We start from the raw sequence: 10,025 nt of genomic DNA on the forward strand, positions 1-10,025 counted from the left end.
AAAACAAAGTTATTTGAAAATCAGCAGGAGTGTGCTCTCAGAAGGAAGCATGTATCGAGGAAGGCATTTTGACATTGACTTGAAGCTTAACTGTTATAGTTAGTCAAAGAGGTAAATCAAAGACATCAATTTTTGGAGTTTTTTTTAAGACGTTACATTATAAAGCAGAAGAAGCAGAAACAGTTACATATGTTTTGACGCACGTGGTGGTTACACTTTGACTCGATTAGTTAGGAGATGGCTATAAATAGAAGAAAGCTCGAAGATACAAAGGTTGGAACTTTGCTTCAGAAATTACTCACGCACACTCACATCCAAGGGACTTTCTGAATCTGCTTCGAGTTAATTTTCTGTACGGTTCCTTCCACATGTCTTTATTTTCCATTTATCTTTTCTGCAAACTTTACTTTTCATGCAAATTTATCTTTCAAGCAACAGTTACTTTACTTGTTCAATTTTATGTTCCGAAACCTTTAATTTCCATGTCAAAAGTCCTTTGATTTAATTGAAGGCATTTTACTGCTTTGTTTAAATTCAATGCAAACCATTTTAATTCCAGTCAATTTTATTTTCAAAGCCCTTATTTATGTCTTTTCGATCTTTTCTTTAAATTTCGTATGATTCGAGGATCTTTGATGCATTGTTAAAAATTTGGTACACGTAAAAGAGGAGTTAGTTTCGCTCCCAAACCATTAGAATCGAATCACCTTCAATTTGCTAAAAATCAATAAAACAGAGAGCATACGATTCTATCGACTCTTACCTTGATGATCATATATGATATTTAATTTGAAAAAACATTATCCATACGAAAAAATCTAGTGACTAACAGTTTTATTAAAATCTAGTCAACATTTAATTAGCTAAAAAAATGAGTCATTTTATATTATTAGATGTAATCTCATATCATTGAAAATATAAATAATAACTAATTGATAATTATAAATCACAAAATTTATTGACTGTTTAACACTCTTTATTTTTAATTAATAAAACAAAAAAGTGTGTGTTTAATTGTATGCTAAGAAAATACTTATATCAAAATAATGTTTATTATAAAAGATATAAACGTAGCATATTAATTTTCCCACAATAGTTAAGAAAAAAGTGGATACAAAAATAAATTTCGGGATAGAAAGTAGAATAGGGTTTTTTGTGTGTGCTTGATTTGGATATACGCAATCTATATTGTAAAGGAAAATTTTAAGGGCATCAATTTTTGTGTTTTTTTACCAGTACTTAATCATTAAAATAAAAATGAGTAATTTTTTATTATTAGATATAATCTTACACTACTAAAAATATTGTTAATGGCCAATTAATGATTACAAAATACCAAAATTACTGACCCTAACATTTTTGTATTGTAAAATAATAATTAGTATGCAAAACAAATGAGAATTTCACTAATAGAATAATTTTTTAAATAATTATTTTTTTGCATCAAGCCATTTTAGACTTAGAGTTTTGTTGCAAATTGGTTCGTAACCTAATTTAAAAATTTTAAATGTTATTTTCTCAAGCCTCTTAAATTTAAGGTATTCAAATTAAATACCTCAATTTAATAACTTTATGTATTATTTATACAAAATTTGTTAGAACAAAAAGCTAATTCAAATCGAATATCTTACCAAATCTAAAAATTTTAGTATTTTTTTTCTCAGGTTTCTACATTTATTGAGGAGTTTCGATATTCTACTAATATATCTCAAGTGTTAAATATCTTTAATTTTATTGGTTATTATTTATGAGTATCAACAAAACTTTTAAAAATATATTTGATTTGTGGTTTTGCTAAGTAGACAATAGAAAATTTGAATAATATAAATAATAGATTAATTTTTTGGCCCACTGAAAATAAAAAAACTCACCCCAATAAAATAACAATTTTTTTATCGTATCTTTTTAAATTTTTAACCATCCGTAAGTGCTGCTTTTCCTAAAAACCCTATTAGCACCATTGTTGCCCACACACGTCCCTACTGGATTTGCAATAAGAACAATCATTAATTTTGTATGTAAAATGAATATTTATTCTTTTTGTATGTAAAACAAAATATAATAATAGATTTGCAACAAGAACAACCATCTCTTTTGTATATAAAATGAACATCCGCATGCAAGGAATTAGGGAGTTATAGAGATGAATTTAAAAAGTATAATGATTTCTGAAATTATTTAAACTGTAATGAATGTGAAATTTTTAATAGAAAAAGGAGTTATAGAGATAGATTAAATCAGCTTCATAAAAGATTACTTCGTTTAAATTGGCTATGAATAGTGAAAATATGTTGTATGAGTTTGATAAAAAAAAAAGATATATATTTTCTATGCTAATTCCATTGCCTAGATGTTGTAGGAAGAAATACGGAAAAGGAATATGTGATTACTTATAATTACACTAAGCCAATTGGACGGATTGATTCTCTTCACGCCTGTATCTGCATGGGCTGCAGAGGGATCAGGGCACGCGGTTAGCCTAAGGGGTATTGGTGTGGGGTGCGGTGGCGTCTTTTTAAAAAAACTAATACTTATATATATATATATATATGGTTTTTTATTTAAATAAATAAAATAAATGTAATAATTACTGAAATAAATAATTTGAAAAATATTTACCGATTTGTGTTCACCAGTCATATCTCGTTTACAGTGTAAACGAGATAAGGCCGAACGACGCCTATAAGTATAAGTCGTTTACAAACTGTTCCTGGAGCCCATTTTGACTTAGTCAAACTCTTTCTCCCGTCTTTTTACCCTTTCCAACCATATTTGAGACCGATACAGTCATGGCACGCCAAGCGGGGAACAACAGGGACAACAACAGACTAAACGAGATGTTGCATTACGCCGGGGCGGCCGACTTCGAGGTTAGTTGCGTTCTGTTCGGTTAGTCTAAGTATGTGAACATTGTTAGGATAGTCTCGTAGTGACGAGCACTGAGTAAAATGTTAATTAGGGATTGGACTGTATGAGAAATTTAAAACAATATTTGCTTGTGTAAGATTGGTATGACTTAATTAGGATTTGCTTACCGACATAAGTAATTTAGAGACATCTGTAAAGTAGAGACATGGTAGTATGTTCTTAAGTAGTAGTAGTACTTTGTTCTTAAGTAGAGTACAAAAATTTATTATTATCTCTTTATAGGTAAAATTTTTTTTTCATTCCGCAGAGACCTCACCTTCTACTACCCTGGCGAATCAGCCATACCCTTCCTCCACCAGACGCCATCATCCCGTATCTGGCTGAGGCCAGATTCGGCGACACGGTGCCCCTCAAGGACTTCACATTTGACAATTCCCTGATTTCGGCACTCGTGGAGCGATGACGTCCGGAGACGCACACATTTCATCTCCCGTGGGGTGAGGTCACTATCACCCTATAGGATGTGGCGTACCACCTAGGCCTACGTGCACACGGGAACCCCGTTGGGGGGTGCCTTCGAGACTTTGGTAGGTGGTATGGCACGGAGACGTGGGCCATGGTGGAGCAGCTGCTTGGTGCCAGGCTTCCGGTGGCAGCACAGCAGGCTACACAGAGGAAGGAGTCGTTCACGCTGAAGCTGGTTTGGTTGCGTGATCGTGTCCGCCAGATGCCCCCGACCGACAATCCTAAGACCCTCCGATAGTATGCCCAATGCTATATTATGTTACTGATCAGAGGGTATCTGTTGACAGACAAGTCCAATAACCTGGTGCATGTACGGTGGCTACCGCCTCTCCGGGACTTTGCGGAGTGTAGGGCGTTATCTTGGGGCTCGGTTGTGCTGGCCTGAAATTACCAGTTACTCTGTTTGGCAGCACAGCAGGACGTCACGGACATCGCCGGTTGCACTCCACTTTTGATGAATTACATTGATCAGAAATTTCCTCAGTGGTGTCCAGTAGATAGAGGAGTCTACCAGTATCCGCTAGCTGCAAGATAACCAAATATTACTTTTTCATTTTGCGTTAAACATTGTTGTTAATTTGTATGGTTTGTTACTTAGTGAATCATACATATCTCTGTTACTGTTAGGTTGGTTGGATTGCAGCAGCAGAGTAGAGATCAACATCAAGCCAGGGTCCTGTATTGGAGGGTATCGATCGACCAGTTACGGTTTGATGAGGTTAGTCATGAAATTAAATATTTTGTTATTTTAAATACTTGTTGTATTGTAATACGGTATTTCTTCGATGGTTAGTCACATAGCGTATGGTCATTGATATGGGACACGTTTTTTTATTCAGTTTGCATGGAGGGTGTACGATGACCCTGCTCTGCAGGCCTTGTGCCCATACTAGTTCCGTGAGGAGGAGGAGTGGGGTACATGGTTGTCGGCCGTTCCGCTGGTTCGCTTCAACATTGTTTGGTTTCACCACGTTGATCGGGTAAAACAGCAGTTCAACGGGGAGCAGCCAGTGACAGGTATTCCAGTGAATCTTGACAGGTATGAATGGTGGTTAATTTCTTCAAAGTTATACGTTGGCAGTTGTTTTTTATTCTGATAGTGATACTAGTTTATTTACTTAATGTATTTAACAATAGGTATTTGACCAAACACATTAAGTATCTGACCACCACTGGTCGTGGTAAGGATGTCTAGTGGCCGGAGCGGCTCCAGCAGTGGTACGACGGTTGGAGGCAGAGGTTTGACCTCGGTCGTAGGATTACTATGCACCATACGTTCGACACTAGGCCTACCGGTGAGTACTACGATTGGTGGCATGAGGCTTGCCGTGTGAGGCATCTATCGAGGCAAGAGGTTTTGGAGGACCCCAGGCTGGTAGAGTTGCCCCCCAATGTCCAGCCCACTGCCAGCCAGCTGAGAGACTATCTTCCCGCTGGTAAGGAGGATACTCGACGACCTGCTAGGAGGGATAGAGGCCATAGAGAGCGTCTACTAGGTGAGCCCGTCAAGAGAAAGAGGGCCAGGCCTTGACGGGCTAGGGGTGATGCAGAGTCTGAGGAGGAGGCGGAGTTCGACCGTCAGGAGGATAAGGGAGACATACCAGTTCACAGTGTCGCTACACCTACAGTATTATTTTTTTATCAATTTGAGTCTTCTAAATCAATTAATTAAGAGTAAAGTATCGCTTTTGTCTCCAACATTTGGAGTAAGTTTTAAAATTGTCCCTAACGTTTAAATCGTCCTATTTAAGTTCCTAATGTTTCAAAATTGACTCAATGTTATTCTGCCGTTAGGAATCTATTAACAGAATTGACGGTGGAACAAAATTGAGACGATGTTGAAAAGTTAGGGACTTAAATAGGACGAAGACGTTAGGGACAAAATTGATACATAAAAATAAATTTTAATTTTATCTTTCAATAATATCAATATTTTACAGTAGATAGTTATTCAATTATTTTTTAAACACATCTAAGCAAATTACACTAATCACATTACTTTCATTTTAAATAAATTTATTTTTTTATAATTTTATTCTTAAAAATTTTTACTCATCATGAAATATTTATAGAATGACTAAAATCACATTACTTTATTGTATATGTATCTTTTTTTTTCACAAGTTTATGTACTAGTCTTTCTACAAATATTTTATGATGAATACAAATCTTTAAAAGTAAAATTATAAAAAAATAAATTTATTTAGAATAAAAATAATGTGCTTAAGTGTAATTTACTTAAATGTGATTAAAAAATAATTGAATAACTATGTACCGTAAAAAATTTATATTATTGAAGGATAAAATTAAAATTTATTTCTATGTATTGTTTTTATCCCCAACGTTTTCGTCCTATTTAAGTCCCTAACGTTTCAAAATCGTCTTAATTTTGTCTAGCCGTCAATTCTGTTAACAGATCCATAACGACAGGATAACATTGAGTCAATTTTAAAACGTTAGGGACTTAAATAGGACGATTTAAATGTTAGAAACAACTTTAAAACTTATCTCAAATGTTGGGGACAAAAACGATACTTTACTCTTTAATAAAAAAACATGAAACTAATTATTGCAGAAATGAATATATCTATAAATTCAAATCCAAAATTCAAACATTAACTAAGATAAAATTAATTATTTTTCAACAACTTAATCATGAAAAGATTTTGATACCATTGGTTGGAATTTTAAGATTTTTTAACTCTAAAATTATTCATGTTAAATCATTAAAAAATATATCTGAATGCAGAAATATATTTGAATTTATGAGTATAATTAAAAAATTTGATTCTTTAATTTTTTTCAATCAAAATCTTTTGTATCTCTAATATAAAACTGAAGCACAACTCTTCTGATGAAAAAATAAATTGCAAACATAGTTTTAATATATTAGGAACTGAAATTCTTAATTCACTATTTATATTCGAAAATGAATCATGTATAAACTCAAATCCAAAATTTAAACATTAACTGAGATAAAATTAATTATTTCTCAATAAATTAATTATGAAAAGACTTTGATACCATTTGTTGAAATTTTAAGATTTTTTAACTCTAAGATTATTTATATTAAATTATTAAAAAATATATTTGAATACAGAAACATACTTGGATTCATAAATATGATTGAAAGAATGGGTTCTTTAATCTTTTTCGGCCAAAACCTTTTATATTTTTTATAAAACTAAATTACAACTTTTCTGATGAAAAAATGGATTATAAAAATAGTTTTGATATATCGAAAACTGAAATCTTTAAGTCATTATTTATATTTGAACGTGACTCCTAATAAATTCTAAAGTCCAAATAAAATAGAATCTCTAATTTTATTCTCATTTAAATCTAAATAAAAAATGATGAATTATTCTATTAAATATTTATAACAATAAATGAGATGATAATATATAAGTTATATATAAAATAGCCAATGTGATTAATTAATTATATATATTGTCCATAGATATATTAAAAACTTATAATTTTTTAACAGAATGCGCCACATTAAATTTTAAAATGATATTAAATAAAATATTAAAATTATTTGTGAGGATCGATTTTACAGGAGTAGAGGATAAGTTGGAGTTGACCAGAGGATGTTAGAGCCTGTTTTAATGCCTAGATGGGTAGAACTTTGAGGAAAGAGGATAAGTTTTGGCGCATGCTAGGTTTAATTTCCATGCTAGAATTATTAATTCAGAAAAATATAAGAATGCAATAAAATATTAGAATTATTATTAACAAATATGAATATAATTAATTATCAAATATAAATTAGTATACAATTGATGATTACATAATATTTTTTAAAAAATAGTGAAAAAGAGAGAAGTATGCAAATTAATATTAAAATATGCTACGTTAACATACTTAGCGTAAGAATATAACTTGACGCCGGGACGTCGCTTGAGTCACCAATCTTGACGATGTTAACAGTTTCATTATGGTGACATAGTTTAAATTCACCAATTTTGCCGAGGTTAGCAACCCCACTATAGTGAAAGTAGCCATAAATCCATCTTGGTTAGCCAAGTCAAAGATGCACCTCTTACTCTCAAAAGAGCCTAGAAGAAAATAAGCACACAACTTATTTCATATTCAAAAATCAACTTCAACTTTATTTCATAAATAAAAGGTACATGAGTTATTTATACTAGTAAAAGAAGGAAAAACCTTCATAACTTGGACAATGTGTGACTAATACATAACACAAAGTTCACTATCCTAAACAATATGGGACTTGTATTCCCTTATTAGAATTAACTAACATAATTAACCTACTAATTTTACTTGCTCCTGCGTCATAACTTGTTGTAAAATTAAAATTATTGATTTATTAATGATTAACTCACGAATAATAAATACTAAAAAGATATAAAATAGAATATTAGAATTATTAAGGTTGCGAGAACCGGACCGGTCATTGAACTGATCGAGTGACTGGTTCAACGGTTCAATGGTTCAACCGAAGTTGAATCGTAGTTAAACTGGTTTAATTAAATATAGAGTAAAATTATAAAAAATTAAATGCATAATTTTAAAAATTTAAATTCAATCATTTCTAAACTAATAAAATTCAAAATTTAACAATTTCACAAAATAAATGATTCATAATTTATCATTAAAAGTCACCACCACTTTACAAAATTAAACAAGCATCAAGAGACAACCCAAAGTGCATTATTCTTGAACAATTTGCCTAAACAAAGAGTGGTTCAAATTATATGGTAACTACAACATATAATTCAAACTCAAAGCATCCCAGAGGCATTTAATCGAACACCTAGCACGCAACGTACAAATTCAGTATAAACAAACAAACTTCAGCTGCAATGCTTACCCATTCAACAACTTCCATACTTAATACAACCAAACACAAAAATAAATAGAAGTAACCAAGCTTATATAAGCAAGCAAATCATCAGCCAACTGAGAAACTTCTAATTCTCAAAACTTGCAACAAACCTAGAATCTACAAATTGAACTACCTTATTCCAACAACCTAGAATCCACTAACGGAAATAAAAAATCCAACTAAACTAATGTAGAACAAACTATGGAATTAAAGCTAAACAAAACAGCAAGAGAAAACAGAGCAAAAACCTAAAGTACTAGTCAAAGATAGAAATGAAGAAGGGAGGAAAGAGATACTATCGTACTATGATGTTGCCACGACCAGAGACGGCAATGAGAGGTCGCCGCACACTAAGAAACTCTACGAAAAGAGGATGGAACAGAGGCTCAACTTTGACTTAGAAAGAGAAAGTCGCGGATTGAGAAAATTGAACCTACATCAACAGAACAAAATTGAAAAAATTTAAGACATTAACAGAGCAGAATTCTAAAATTGAACCTACATCAAATGCTTTTAAAATAACAGAATGATTAATCATATAATTAACAACATAAAAAAAATAAAAAATAGAATAAGATGTCAAGAGAAGAACATCAACCTACTTCAAATTTGTCCTAAATTCTTCACAGAATAAAAAATTAAAAATTTAATTGAAAAACAGTAGAACAAAAGAACAGAAACAAAAGGACAGAGCACAGAAGACCAGAAGAACAAAAACAAAAACTCAAAAAGATTGAAGAATAGAAGAACTCAGTAGTCACTAGTCAGTACTCACCGGCGGCGAGGAGGAATGTGAGCACCGGCGAACACAGAGAAGGCGAGCTCGACGATGACAAGGACACGGCCTTCAAACCCGTCGCTGCGGAACATGGTGGCTGCAGGATGCAGTGGCGGCAGGCTGCGGTGGCTGGCTGACTGCTTGATTGGTGGCTTGTTGTGGATTCTATGGTTCCCAGCGAAAGAGAGGAGATATGAGTTTGTGAAGAGTGAAGACTGAAGATGGGTTAACGGGAAGATTTAGGACTTCGTTTGTTTAGCTTTTTTTTTTCAAAGAACAAAACGACACCGTTTAAAGGGGTTATTTCCGAACCGAAAACCCTTTAAAAAATCGGAAAATTCTGTCAGTTCACTGATTAACCGTCGGTTTGACCGATTTTTCACCATTTTTTGTCAGGCGGTTTAGAGGTTTACCCGAATCGGTTAGGTGACCGGTGGTGGACGAAATTGTGATCCATACTTCTTGTACTCGTAGGAAATTTAATAATTGGCTCTATTTGAAGTCACAACTCCATTCAACTAACCAGCAAGTGCACTGGGTCGTCCAAGTAATACCTTACGTGAGTAAGGGTCGATCCCACGGAGATTGTTGGTATGAATCAAGCTATGGTCATCTTGTAAATCTCAGTTAAGTGGACTCATAAAGTCAAATGTGATTAGATTGGATAAATAAAAATAAATAAAATAAAAAGGGATAGAAATACTTATGTAAATCAATAGCGGGAATTTCAGATAGGCATATGGAGATGCTGTGCTCCTCTTGAATCTCTACTTTCTTATTACTTTCATCCAATCCTTCTTACTCTTTTCCATGGCAAGCTGTATGTAGGGCATCACCATCGTCAATGGCTACTTTTCATCCTCTCGGAAAAATGGTCCTATGCGTTGTCACTGTATGGCTAATCGTCTGGAGGCATCACCCTTGACAATGGCTACATCCCATCCTCTCAGTGAAAATGGTCCAAATGCTCTGTCACAGCACGGCTAATCATCTGTCGGTTCT

The sequence above is a fragment of the Arachis duranensis genome, chromosome 9, assembly GCF_000817695.3.
Source record: "Arachis duranensis cultivar V14167 chromosome 9, aradu.V14167.gnm2.J7QH, whole genome shotgun sequence".
Lineage (NCBI taxonomy): Eukaryota > Viridiplantae > Streptophyta > Magnoliopsida > Fabales > Fabaceae > Arachis > Arachis duranensis.